The following is a 15,222-nucleotide window of genomic DNA, read 5'->3' as shown; positions in this document are numbered from 1 at the left end:
ACTTTGCTACAAACTAGTAAATCTTTGACTTGATTTAGTAAAACAAGCTTAGACATTGAAAAAATGATAATTTTCTATTGCTTTTGACATATGAATATGTGTATATTCTTTAGGATATTATGTAGAGATAAAAGCTAACATATAAACATTGTAATAGAAGAACCTATTCTCAACCAAAGCATTGCAACTCTCTTGAGTTCAAAACAATGAATCTTTACAAGAAAGTATGTGTGTGATCTTCTAAATATTAGTCTAACGATAAAATTACACCATACTACATGATACCAAGGATAAAATATTTGGCTAGTGCATCATAATTCTTTGAAAATTCATTCAGCAAATCGTTGTTATGACAAGCCTTTATGACACATCGAATAAGGCTTGTAGATAAATAAATAGAAGCAAGGATTGCGAGGGGTGAGAAAATGATACATTACCAACATCATGCAAAGTTATCCACATGGTCACAAGATTTTTTTTTTCAATTTGAGCCCCACTTCCCATGGACAAAGAGGAGCAAGACGGTGGCAGTCGGCAAGATAATGTGAGAGAAAGGTGACGAGTGAGAGAGAATGAGAAAGAAAGAGACACGACTTTCATTCATAATGATTCTCTTAATTACAATATAAGAGCCTTCTTTTATAACTTCCTCATGTCCCTTGGTGCCTCCTCTTGGGAGCCTTGAATGCTTCCACAACACCTTAGTTAAAGGCCTAAGGATTAGTGCACATAAGTATTACGGTTCAACACCTGGCACAACCGGTGGTAGATTTTTTCCAAAATCAGGACTCAACACCCACAAAATCCCTTATTCAAAAAAAACTGAGCTCTCATAAAATACCATGATGCAAAGTGTAGTGCTTAGATTCTACTCCAAGGTACACACATATAACATGATAGACCATGAGACACCACTCTTTTTCCCCAAGCAGTTATAAAATGTCAAAGTGCAATGCTTGGAATTTAATCCAAGATGCACAAAAACATTCCCTAAAGCTATATATTGCATTATAATCACCAAACTGGTTATATAATGTGCCTTCTCATCAAAAGTATGAATACAAGTACACCATTTATTGGCAACATGCCAAGTCTGGGAACCCATCAAGTAAATCATCATCCATGAGAGCTCATACACTTGTAGAACCATAAAGTATTCAAAACAATTTTGCTCCATTGAGTAGATTCCATCTTTGAACCAATGACTACAAAATAGTCTTTATTGTTTTGCAAACAATTATTAACATTCTTTTAACAAAAAATCCTTTGCTTTGACACATACTTCTTCAAAAAGATTGTGTGCATTGGCTTCAATTTGTAAAGGTATGCTTTTACAGCAAGAACATTGCAATGAAAAAACATAAGTTCCATGTTATTTGTGCAAAGAGAAACTTCATTCCTGGATGCAATTTGGACTTCAAGATGCCACATTTGACAAACAAGATCTCGTGCTAGGCTTATAATGAGAAAAAGAGCACAAGATCTTTGCACCATCATGCATATAAATAAGCATTAGTTTTCTCAAAATCACAACATCATCACCTTTCCTAGCATGGATAAGCATACAAGCCCCATCATGCTTTACATAGGCACCAATTGTGTGGATAAATACACATATCCCATCACACAACATTGCCTCAAGCAAACATTCATTCAGCACACCATCAGTTTGTGAAATAGGTTGCTTCACACACACCACATTTTGCTGCTCATGTTTTAAAATTTCATCAAGAAGAACTTTGTTTTTTTTATTCTCCATTTCAACATCATGTGTGGTAGAAGAGTCTTCTTCAAATTCCAAAGACCTTAGAAAAACATCAATCACAAAATTTTCTTCATCAATAAGAAGTGAGAGTTTATCATCATTTCTCTTCAATGTTTCATCACAAAGTGCATCAAAGGATTTATTTACTTTAGAATTGCAAACATTCATCTCCTAATCCATCTCATGATACTCAACAAACAAATCTATGTCATCATCATCATCATCTAAGACATCAAAATTATGCAATTTGCCATAAAAAACAGATGGAATTTGACCCACAATGCTTTGGGACATGGTGTAGGATGTGAGTACTACTTGGGAACTCTCCTTGGCTCTCTTGGCTCATAGAGTCTTCTCTCTTGAGTCCAATCTCCATCTCATTCCTACCATTTTCATGTTCATCATGGTCATTGTCATCACTTGAGTAATCTTCTATCCCCTCAATAGTTTGGGTATGCCATGCTCTCAACAATTTTTTAAGAAATCTCCGTTCATGAAGGAAGTCATGCAAATTTTGAGTGTTAATTTGCAACTCTTTAACGAGATTCAAATGCAAATATGCATTGTGTGGGTTCCCTCCATGTTTGTAAAACTATATATATGCTTTTTGTACTACACCAACAAAGTCGTCAACCCATGCCTTGGGTTTTTGCAAATGATTTTGTGTTATGTCATGTTTGAGAATATAATATTGCTCCAAAAAATTTAATGACCAATGCCGTGATTTGTGATCTTCATGATCACATTGAGAAGATAGATTACTGCAACACTTCTCCCATCTATGGCGTAAAATATGCAAGATTGCTTACATTTTTCCCCCATGCCTTCATTTTGTGTCAACGATGTACCTCAAATATGCAATATGTGCATTAACTTATTCTTGAATCATGTCAATGACGAGCTTTGCAACAAAAAAAAAAATTGGGCATAAGTTTTTCAAGGATGCACCACTTACCACATTTTTGCCAAATGCAAACAACATCTTCCTGTATGTTTGTGTGCAAACAGACTCTTTGTAACAATTGAATTCCACTAAATTAAAGAGATAATAGTTTTAAATAAAATTCTATAACCAAATCTTCACAGTGCGTCTTACCAAAACTATTGGTTGGCAAAGCCACTTGCTGATTTGATTCTCATACTACCTATAAGAGGCATTCTATGTTAAAATTATGCTTTGCTTTAGGCCGCCTCATTGGCACCCACACCCACTTAGTCTTTGGTGCCAGGTATTTCTTGCTTTGTTGGGCCCTGTGAAGCTGTTTGTGATGAGGTACAAGTGCTCTACTTGGTTGATTGTCTCTTGAGCACATTTATTTTTCTAGGATTATCTTGGAGTTCTGCTTTTGTTACTCAATATTTCTTGGTTCCTTGCATGCCGATGTTGTGAGGATAGACCTTGTGTTGAGATGCTAATAGAGGTGATGTGCTTGGACTTCATTTTTCCAAATTTGAAGTCCATAGGTCTATCTTCCACTCTTTATTATTCTGCACAAATGATACTTTTAACTGTCCACCTTCGAGTGTTAGCTCCAACACTTTTGCGTCCAAATCTTGGGCAGCTTTGCATGTCCGCATCTAGGGAATCCTAGTACCATGTTTTCATTCATATGCTCGTCTAGAATGTAGATAAATGGGTGTGGACAAAGAAATCCATGCACAAAGACTTGTAGCTTGATCATTCCCAATGTTGTAGTAAACTCTTTATGGCATGCATTCACTTTAGCTTTATAGTCTTCCAAGGGTTGGGTAGCCGCTTCTTTGTAAGTTTAATAACTTACTACATTTATCCTAACACCAATATTTTCTAATGCCTTGACTTTGAATCCATCTTTCAAGATCACTATTATCCTCATGTCTAGTCCATCCAGCCATTCATCATCTATCTCTACGTCATCTTCTGCTAAAGCTTGATTGAATGAAATGCAACATCTAAATTTGAAGCACATTGACTTCCATTACTGCAAGGTTTGGTCACATTGCCACTTTCCTCTTTAAAACTTAAATGCAAGCTTCGTCCCAAGTGAAAGAGTGTGTGGTGTGGTGTGAGGAAGGGGAGAGGAGAAGAGTGTTGTGTGGGTGGAGCCAACCTTCAAGCAGTGAGAGGAGCTCCTTATTCTTTTTGGTATATGAAGAATAAGGTAATGTGTATATACACATAGTGGGCACCAACCGCCTGGCTGTGGGAAGAGGCATACCCCAACAACCTCCCACTTAAAGGCGATGCACCAGTAAGTGAGTGCTACTCGCTGAACTAATAGTATGTACAAAAAAACTAGTGAGAGACTCTCTCAACCTATGCCCATTGGGTCCCTCAGTCGACCATCTACATTTAACTGTATCGACTCTAGTGATAGACTAGCATGTGTATCCATGCTAGAGCCTACATGTAAATCGCACATACCACTCTGTATGGTCTGCAAAGATCCACAGTGCATCATGCTAGTGTCCGTCACCATATGATTGACAATCCCTATTGCAAATTCTCCCACTACATCTGCTAGATTGAACCTCGACACTAGTAGGTTGTACATGCTAACTGTACACCGAGATCAAACTTTGTCTCAGTTGAGAAACATAGCGCACATGCCATAGCGTATATGCACCACTAGGCAATGACAAGCAAACATCTCTTGTACCTGCAATGTCAAACGCCAAACCATCAGTCAGGAGTACATAACCAAAGCTCCCGATAGAGAAAGTGCTAAACCACTCACGATGTGATGTGACATAGAAAATTGCATCTTGATCTAACAACCAACATTTCTCTTGTATCAACTTGTAGATCCCTACTCAATTTCTCAGGCTCTTGATTTGGTTCATGTGCAATGGTTGATTCACACGATCTTGTGCCCTTGGTCCACTCACTGTGTCCACTCTTGATGCTTTGTTACTGCTCGTAGCTGCTCACCTGCTTAATTCTCTGCAACTTTCAAGATCTCTAAAGAGGTTGATTTGTAGACCTTCCTGCATGCTTCATATTATGTAGAGATTCCCCTTCAAGCCAAGCTTTTCAAGAGGGGCTTCATACGCTGGTAGGGAAGCCGCACTTTGAGATCCATCGGATCTCCTCTTGATTCCATCAATCCTTGTCAAACAGATCCCATCTGATGTCATCAAGATCCGTGCTTTGTGCCACTAAGGGAGCACTACCAACTGCCACCAATCACTATCGCAACTTTGATACTTGTTGAAAGGGTGCATGGTGCATAAAATGCGTATATGTGTGAGGCAAGGCGGGGGGAGGAAGGGGAGAGGAGAAGAGTGATGTTTGGGTAGAGTCAACCTCCAAGTAGTAAGAGGAGCTCCTTATTATTTGGTATATGAATAATAAGGTAGTGCGTATGTACACACATTGGGTAGGTGATCGGCCGCCCAACCAGAGGTAGAGGTGTAACACCTTTACCCTAACACTGAGCTTCTTCTATGATCTGGTGATGCTTCTTCTTGTGATATTTTGTTGCATGCATCCTCTCTACGAGATCATTTGTCACACTGGCATGTTATACTTTTGCAAACATCATCCACTAATATAGAATTCCATTATTTTTTCATCCAAGGTGGCCAATTTAACCGCCCCTCTTGGTAAAACACTATCAATTAAAAAAGGACCATGCCCCTATTTCTTAATCTTAGGGATGTGTTGCTTCAAGGAACATATTAATACAAGACATCCTTGCTTGAAGATTTGTCAATGGATATGAGTCAAAGAACTATTTATATTTCCTTTTCTAAGCATAGATGTGCACAATAGCTGCTAGTCTTTTCTCACCTATTAGTAAGCACAGAGCTAAGTATTTTGTTTATATGCTATGGTTGGCCATTTTCTTGAGGATGATAGATGTGGACTTGTTATGGATGACCATAAAATTGTTAAGCAAGTTCTCTACCACCTCATTGAGGAAATGTGTGCCTCAATCACTCACGCACCGAATAGGAATTTTGTATCACATGAATATACATTCATACAAGTATGTATCCATGGTTCATGCATCATTCTTCCTAGTGGCTCTAGCTTTTGTCAGATAATTAGTGGCTAGGATAATATATTGTGCTTGAGTTTTGTCAGCAGGTGGTTGTATAAGACTAATAAAGTATATACCCTACTTAGCAAATGCTCTTGCTCCCATCATTGGTGTCCATGTCATGCTATCCATTCTAATCGTTATTTTAACTCTCTGACAAGAGTCACATCTTTTGAAAAATTCTTTTGCATCTGCAAATAGAGTTGGCCATCAATATTTCTTGATCTGTAGTCTCATGAGAGAAATGGACCCTTTCTTGACCCACATGTGCTTGTTCTAATGTACTCATTTTCATTTACACATAGTCTATAATGTTGGTCCTTTCCACTTCCATATAGTTGCTGGCCGATCGTGGTGTAATTAGCTACCTCCATTTTTTATCGTTCTTTGTCTTCTTTTGCTCATGTGTCTTCAGGAAATTTTCTATTCACGAAGTACGTCACCAGATATCTACTCCATCTAGGTGCAAAAGATACCTAGAACAAGATAGCATGTAGTATTTTTTGGATAGTAAACCCCTAACCATGTAAGTAGTCTCACTGTTTAATCTTTTGCAAAATGGACTCCCACTACTATTGTGTGAGCTTGATTTAAGTAGTTGACTTGTTCTTCCGAGCTTATGTACAAAAGTAGGATCCACCATTCTTGTTTTTTTTATACAGTCTACCTACCAACAAATGATACATAGCCAATTTCTCGATCAGCCATGGGGTTATACAAAGTGGAATGTGTGAATCTACTTATTCTATACTCATCAAAGTGATTAGATCCTCTCACCCTCCACGAATCATCTCAACCGAGAACAGATAAGCATCTGGCAAGTCATCCTCAACCCCCTTGGGAAGTCCTCTTGAGGTGATTCTTGATAGGTGATCTACTCGTTGATATGTGGTGCCCTTCTTAACAATCACTTAAAATCAAACTCCAGCAGGCTGATGAACCATCTTACAATTCTTACAGTATTACATGGTTTGTTGAAAAGATAAAGTAGAGTTTGGTGGTCCACAAAGAAGAAAAATTTATTTCCCAACAAGTAATGTGTGAACTTTTTAACCCCATATACCACTCCAAGTCCTTCCCTCTCTATCATGGTGGTATAGTCCTTTCCAGTTGTGTTCAACTGCTTGCTAGCATATGAGATGGAAAAATCCATGGTTCCCTCTCCTGATTGTGCCAATATGCTACCAATAGCAAAGTTTGAAGCATTAACATACACATGGAAAATTTTATTACACTTTGGAGTCTTCATAATAGGTGTAGAAGACAAGGCTTGTTTAAGCTTTTGGAATGACTCTTCACACTCATCAATCCATACAAACTGAGTGATAAGCCTATATGGTTTTAGCAATGACAATATACATGTAGATTTATCTATGATAGTATCCATAATATCCCATGAATGCTTGAACTTCCTTGAAATTTGTTGGTCTAGGCATTTCAACAGTCACTGCCACTTTATCCATATCCACTGCAATGTCATTTTTTGAGACAATATGTCCAAGAATTTTGGCTTGTCTAACCAAGAATACACATTTGTTGGCAATCAAGCCATACGAATGCCCTTCAAGTCAACCCCTTCTTCCATGAGTCCTAAAATTTTGACGTACCTTCATTATTTTTTCAAAAAGCTTTGTAATATGAAAAGGCCCATAGTACTGCTAGAAAAAGAAGTTGTTACTTCTTGTGGAATTGGATATGAGCAAACCTTTGCTATTGTTGAGTTTGGCAAGAAGAAAAACTATATATCATTCTAGAAAGACCATTCATGAGACAACTAAAAATGGTCGAGGACTGGGGGTATGACTATATCTACTTGAGACGTATGGAAACCACAACAAGGATAAACTTGAAGGACCATAGTTACAAGGATGTGAGGAGAACGCCTATGGAGGAGTTTGATACCACTATTGTAAGAGGATCAAAACTTCTAGCATGGTTGGGTAAGCCTAAAGAACTGTAGATGTGTGGAGCTTCGTAATGCGGAAGCTTAAAGAGAGAGGAAGACATCCTAGAAAGGGCAATTGAAGATACGAAAACATCCCACAACCCTTTTAAATTATCTCCCAGATTCAGCATGACATACACACTTTGAATTGAAGTACAACTTGGCCTAAAGAAGTTGAAGGTTTCGCCAAACAATTTCTACAGAATCCTTACAAAGTTGTCATTGGCTCACAAGATCTGAAAGTCAGTCACTCAATTCTACATATTGTAGAATTTGTTTAACCTTGATGCAGGAACAAAGGAGTCACCAAGAAAGAAGGGAAAACACAAGTGGTAGACAAACCAACCTTCACAGGGTTACATATCTTGTCCTTGCTGAGGCAGATCAAATTCTAGACATAGGTTTTGAACCTCAAATAAAAAAATTTATCTCCCACATTCGGCATGACAGATAGACTTTGTATTGAAGTACAACTTGGCCTAAAGAAGTTGAAGATTTAGCCAGACAATTTCTACAAAATCCTTACAAAGTTGTCATTGGCTCACAAGATCTGAAAGCCAATCACTCAATTCTACATATTGTAGAAGTTGTTTCTGAGAATCACAAATACTCAGAATTGACAAATTTGTTGGAGCAAGTGATAAATGGAAATTTCTCTATCCAAAATGATAAGAGTCAAGCTGAACAAGATTGGGTTCTTTTTTAATTTAGATATGGCAATAGACCTATATTGATAGAAACATATGATTTTCTTGAATCATGTGAAGACTATGTACATCGGATTGGACGAGCAGGACAAGCTCGCACAAAGGCTACAGCCTATACTTTCTTTACATCAGCGAAGCACGACAAAGACCACACCGACATCGACAACCGGGTCATTTCAAGGATGACATGAATACAAAGGTGGGGAGTGTTGGCCACTGGGTCAACAACACAACATAGCTCAATAAAGCCTTATTCTCTAAGAGTTATGAAATGCTGCGGATTATGGTTAGAAACATCAAATAAGTAGGTAGGTTGTTGCAGAAGCCGGGGTGCAATGGAACTTCTAGATTGTAAATACCAAGCCATTTGACCCCTCAAACTCTATTTTTGGTTATCCTAAGGTAGCCTTAGTATATAAGGTACCTAGGTCACTTTTGTAAAAACACTTAATCATAATTGAAGTTTAGCGTTGCCGTCTATTGTGTGTGAGAGAGAAAGAGAGTGAGAGTGAGCTTCATCCTCATGCTACACCCCGCATGTTCATCACATTGTAGATCCAATTGCACCATCGTGGTAGCCTTAGCAAGAGCTACACAACAACGCCAAGCATTCCTCGTGGAACACAGTGAACGTGCTCATGCATCTATGAGCTATTTGCAGTTGTAAGTATATCAAATGATGTATGTTTTTTTCCTGCAAGTAGTCATTAGAATCGTAGAGACATAAGCTACACATAGGTACTCATAGATTTTAGTTTCGGGCATTTCAAAATTCCGCTCTCTCTTTATACGTGTTTTCCACAAATGGGTATCCAGGGTTTTGAGTGTAGAGGCTTTAGAACAGGTGGATCCTAGTGAGGGGATGGTGTTCCATAAGTTTCATACAATTTTGGTATGGTTTAGTGAGTTTCCTTCCGTTTGTGTGTATGTGGGTTGGGTGGTGTAGCTGAGAGTAGTGAGATTCTAGATTGTAGTTTAGTTGGCCTTCTAGAGTGTTGTATGTGTAGGATGGTCTGAGCCTGACAAGCTAAAGAGATTTCCTCCGTGTGCCTATCATGTCATCTGTGTCCTCGATTGACATTATGTTGATCTAGGTTGTGTTGCATGCACTTTATGGGTGGTGTGATTCGCTCTCGCACTAATGTGTTTGCCTAGTCGTACAAAGATCTGAAAGGGGTGGATCCTAGCATTTGTCAACGCACAATTTCCCTCAAGAGTGATGCTAAAACACGTCGACAGTGTCCCTACAATTATAATGAAACCTTTGCCAAAAAAAATCAAAGAAGAGATAGACAAACTAAAAGAGGTAGAGTTTACCTACAAGATTGAACACATGGAGTGGGTGTCACCAATTGTAGTGGTGCCCAAAAAGAATGGTAAATTACAAGTGTGCATAAATCTCAAACATGTGAACACTGCTACAATCAAAGATGACTATCCATTACCCGTCACCAGTCATGTGATTCAAAGAGTTGTTGGAAAGAAAGCCTACAACTTTCTCGGTGGCTTTTCAGGCTATAATCAACTCAAGATCAAGTTTGAGAATCAAAACAAAATGACCTTTGGGTGAAAGCATGTTAATGTGTCATGCTTTTTGTGCTAGTTAACATATGCCAACAAGCACATCTTGTAAGCATAACATATGGATAGGACAGTCATGTTTTTTCAAGTGTGTGGGCCACCATCATGAACTATACAAAGTGTAATACTTGGACTTCAAAAAAATGAATCGTAATATTTTTAAAATCTCTAACAGTTGAGCTCAGCCGTTACGTTGAGGTAGTGATGTAGTCATGAAGCATGGAGGGAAGCACAGCGTAGGGGCCACAGGTCAGAGAGAGGGAGGAAAGTGATTGTGAGCTACAAGCAGGTCAGCAGTCAGAGGCCAGCAGTCAGCCCAAGTGGAGGATAGCTCACCACTGGAGCCAGCCACCTCCGACAGCAATCTTGACAGTACTCCACCGAGAAGGAAGTCGAGGGCCAAAGGTTCTGTTGCTTCTCCTCTGCCCTGCAAAAGATTGAATGCTTCTAAGTCCCAAGGATCCCCAATGTCAAAGTACATACATGCAGGGAAGGGGAAGCAAGACTTAGGTACTCTCTCTCTCTCTCTCTCTCTCTCTCTCTCTCTCTCTCTCTCTCTCTCTCTCTCTCTCTCTCTCTCTCTCTCTCTCTCTCTCTCTCTCTCTCTCTCTCTCTCTCTCTCCCCCCCCCCCCCCCCCCAATGAGGGGGCCACATTTAAAGTTGTAAATCAAGAAAATCATGACACATTTCTCCAGCATGCCCCGACTATTAATCTGTTAGTTAATCCTCTCACCCATGAGAAAATTGTGTTGCTAAGCATATGCTGCAAGCAACACAGAGGACTATGCATTCAGCTTATATGCTTGTTTTTGTAGTAGCCCTTGGCTGCAATCTAGTTGTGGATTCTCTCACACTGATCAGGTGCTTGTGCATTGCCTTAGGAATTCAAGGTGCATGCTTAGATGATTGCATCTAAGGAGAGCCTGCGCAATTTCCTGTGTAGAAATTACTTGACAACCCTAGTCTAGTGGGGTTTTGTAAGGTTTTAATCTTATAATCCTGTGTGGTGTGTAGGCCGATGGAAAGCTCCCAAGCTGAACATCCCACTGCAAAAAAAGTTTTGTGTAATAGTAGAAGAGTTTAATGTTGTCCATGGCCTCTCCATGGACGATGATGACCCCAAATTGGTGAAGTGGGAGCAGATTACAGATTTGGAGTGGTTCAGTGTATTCAGAGAGGCAAAGGATTGCAACAAATATCACTTCAAATGCAGTAGCATTCGTAGCGACATGTATGACCAAGTACTTAAGATGCACTACAGGGTGTACTAGAAGCCCCCCACCAACATGGAAATTAATTCGGCTTTTGTGAAGGGTTTTGTAAAACAATCCAATCCAGTGGCAATTGCAAGTGGCTCAATCATGCAATTCAATTGGGCTGAGTTTGATGTCCAGCATTTGTAGGACCTTTGAGAAAAAGGATACTACGATTCCCATGTTGAAAAGTGGAGGGTGCGTAATAATCACCCCTCAAGACAAAAAACAGAGGAGGTCTCCGCGGAAACAAAGGACGATTGCACTAGCCAAGTAGCTCCGAACGTTGTTTTTGCTTCCAGGGCAACACCCCTCTCTATTAACAGCTCTCACAAAGTGACAGCAAGCCTGTCATATTTCGGGCTCTGATTTTCAGCACATCATGAGTGCAAATGACCATCTCAGAAATCGACTACAGGATGCTAAACAGAAGCTTAAGAATGCGAGTCAAGAGCTTGAAGCTGCGAGGGTTCTAAAAGCAAGCCCTGATATGGTCGACCCTATAGTACTTGCTATGAGACATAAGCTTCATGATGCTGAGAATGAATTGTGGTGTTTAGGCCTCACTGTTAGTGTGGATGCAAGGAGAGAAATAGAGCTCAAGGTAAAGATCGAGACACTGAAGGAGACACTGGATGGTTTGGGGTTTCCTCATAGTGAGGACACCCCCACTGCTATTGATATTGACATAACCTGTCTTCATGTAAGTGCTGATGGTTTTTGTGATTGAACCTTATGTTTTGAATATGTGCACAACTATCCTATGTACTTATCATGCCTCTGTTTTGATTGGTTTGTAGATTAATGTGGAGGTGCACGAAGCAAAAGTGCACGCCCGCGATAGTCAATTGCAGCTGCTCATGCACATAAGTAGGATGATACAAGGCTCCTTCATCCCCACTACCCTATGCAAGATAGCTATGGACACTTTTACAGAGTGTGTAGGAGGGGTACGCGATGGGACAACAAGCAACGTGTGTACTAGCTGTGGTCTGCCACTAGAAGTACACAAAATCAGTGCAATGGTCAAAATGCCATGTGAGCATACCTATCACCTAATCTGCTTTGTTGTTGCATGCTCCCTAGGGACCAAATGTAGAGCTTCCACCTGCCAGCAGAGGATACCAGCTAAATGGTGTGGCAAGGTCATAGGGCAAGGACCTCCAATCACACAGAGTTCTAGTAAGATAATGTTAAGGAACAGTTATCCAGCCTTGATTCCTACACTAGCCCTGTGTATGCTAGTTAGCATAGAAGGTATGCTAGTTAGCTTAGTGGGTATGGTGTCTAGCATATTGTGTATGGTAGTTGTCAAACCTAGTTATGCTAGTTAGCATAGAAGGTATGCTAGTTAGCTTAGTGGGTATGGTGTCTAGCATATTTTGTATGGTAGTTGTCAAACCTAGTTATGCTAGTTAGCATACTATGAGATATAGCTAGCATACATTGTCATGGTGGTAAGCATACTGTGTATGCTAGTTAGCACAGATAGTTATCCTAGCTAACATATTGTGAATACTAGTTGGCATTTTTTGTATGCTAGTTAGCATATTGTGTATGCTAATAAGCATACCTTCTATGCTAGTTAACAAACTATGCATGCTAACTAGCATAGAGAGTTTCCTAGTTATACACAAAGTATGCTAATCATCATGTTAAATAAGCTAATTAGTGCATAGTGTGCTAACTAGCAAACAAGGTATGCTAACTAGCAAACAAGGTATGCTAATTAGCATACCTTGTATGTTAGTTAGCACACTCTGTGTGCTAACTAACATACAGGGTATGCTAATTAGCATATTTAATATGTTAATTAGCATATTTTTTATGCTAATTAGAACATTGTATGATGGCTAATTAGGAATTAGGAAATTAGCATACTTTTTATGCTAATTAGAACATTGTATGATGGCTAATTAGCATACAAGGTATGCTAATTAGCATATTTAATATGTTAATTAGCATAATTTTTATGCTAATTAGAACATTGTATGATGGCTAGCATGCAAGTATGCTAATTAGAAAAAAGGTATGCTAATTAGCATGCATAAGCATGCCTTTTCTTATAGTTATCATACTTGCATGCTAGCCATCATACACAATGTTCTAATTAGCATACCTTGTTAGCGAGTTAGCACACATGGCTAAACACAATGTTCTAATTATATAATATGCTAATTAGCATACCTAGTATGCTAGGTATGCTAATTAGCATATTATATATGTTCTAATTAGCATACCTTGTTAGCGAGTTAGCACACATGGCTAAACACAATGTTCTAATTATATAATATGCTAATTAGCATACCTAGCATACAAGGTATGCTAATTAGCATATTATATAATTAGAACATTGTGTTTAGCCATGTGTGCTAACTAGCTAACAAGGTATTCTAATTAGCATATATAATATGCTAATTAGCATACTTTTTATGCTAATTAGAACATTTTGTATGATGGCTAGCATGCAAGTACGATAACTATAAAAAAAGGTATGATAATTAGCATACTCAGTATGCTAACTAGCATACCTTGTATGCTAGCTAGCATTGGGTGCATGCTAACAAGCATTCAAAGTTTAGTTAGCATATCTTCTTTGCTAGCTAGCATAATGTGTATGCTTGTTAGCATACATTTTGAGCTATCTAGCATATTTTGTATGCTAGTTAGCATACTCTTTGCTAGTTATAGTAATGTGTATTTTAGTTAGCATGCACAATATGCTAACCAGCAAAAATGGTTTGCTAATTAGCAGAGACGTTATGTTTATTATCATAACTTATCCTCTAGTTAGCATACCATCTATGCTAGCATAAATTGTATGCTAATTAGCATAGAACTGTGTATGCTAATTAGCATACCATTTATGCTAATTAACATAGCATGTATGCTAATTAGCACACCATCAATAATAAGCATACCATTAACATACACAAAGTTTTTCCTATTAACATTTTATATATGCTAATTAGCATACATTCTCTGCTATTTAGGATACACACTATATTCACACTTCCTTGTTAGCATATTTTGTATGCTAGTTAGCATATTGATCATGGTGGTTACCACACGTTGTATACTAGTTAACACAGTTAGCATAGATAATATGAATGTCTATAGGATATAGATGCCTACCATACATGGAATGCTACTTGTCACACTATGCATATAAGCAATCATAATGGTATCGATGAAAATTAATGGGTAAATGGAATACACAGGTATCAATGATGCAGGATGCGAACCTGACAAGACACCTATCAATCAAAGGAAAGAAGAGAAGCTCTGTAATGATGAATCTGATGATCTTGATAGACAGCATGAAAGGGAAGATGTAATTCCACAACATACGATAGCGCACGAGGTTTCTACAGATGGTAAAGAAACAATGATGATGATGAAGATTTTATCACGGTTACTCACTCCAAACCCAAGCCCCCTACAAATGATCAAACAAGCGTCTCAGAGGAAACAGTTAGGAGTGTGAAAGAGGAAGGTAGGAGTGCTCAAGAGGAAGGTTTCAGACTTTGACTGCGCAAGATGCTGGTGATGACAGCCCCCTACAGGGTTTTGTAAACAAAGTGAAATTAAAGAGAAAAGGTGGCCTGGAACAAATTCTGGAAGAACCTGGGGACGAGAAATGTGATGCCCCTCCGAGCACCCTGGATGACATAAACGAACTCAGCAGAGGTGAAAAGAAATCCGTTCACTCACGTGCTTACAAGAAAATATGATGAATTTGTTCCCTATTGTGTCCAAGTTATGTAGTGTTAGCAAGCTCCACACCCTGTGGCATGTATCTCTCTAGATATTTATAATGGAAAAACTCTTTTCATTGAGATTGAGAAGCGCCTGGCTAGCTATCTTAAACGCTTAACGGAAATAAATGAGTACTTCAGTTATGTTCATCCCTCAGGGGAAGTTATATTTGTTGAGTGGTATGCA

Source organism: Adiantum capillus-veneris, chromosome 6 (assembly GCF_014529385.1).
Source record: "Adiantum capillus-veneris isolate H3 chromosome 6, ASM1452938v2, whole genome shotgun sequence".
Lineage (NCBI taxonomy): Eukaryota > Viridiplantae > Streptophyta > Polypodiopsida > Polypodiales > Pteridaceae > Adiantum > Adiantum capillus-veneris.
The sequence above is the reverse complement of the archived record's forward strand: the minus strand, read 5'-3'. Positions refer to the sequence as shown.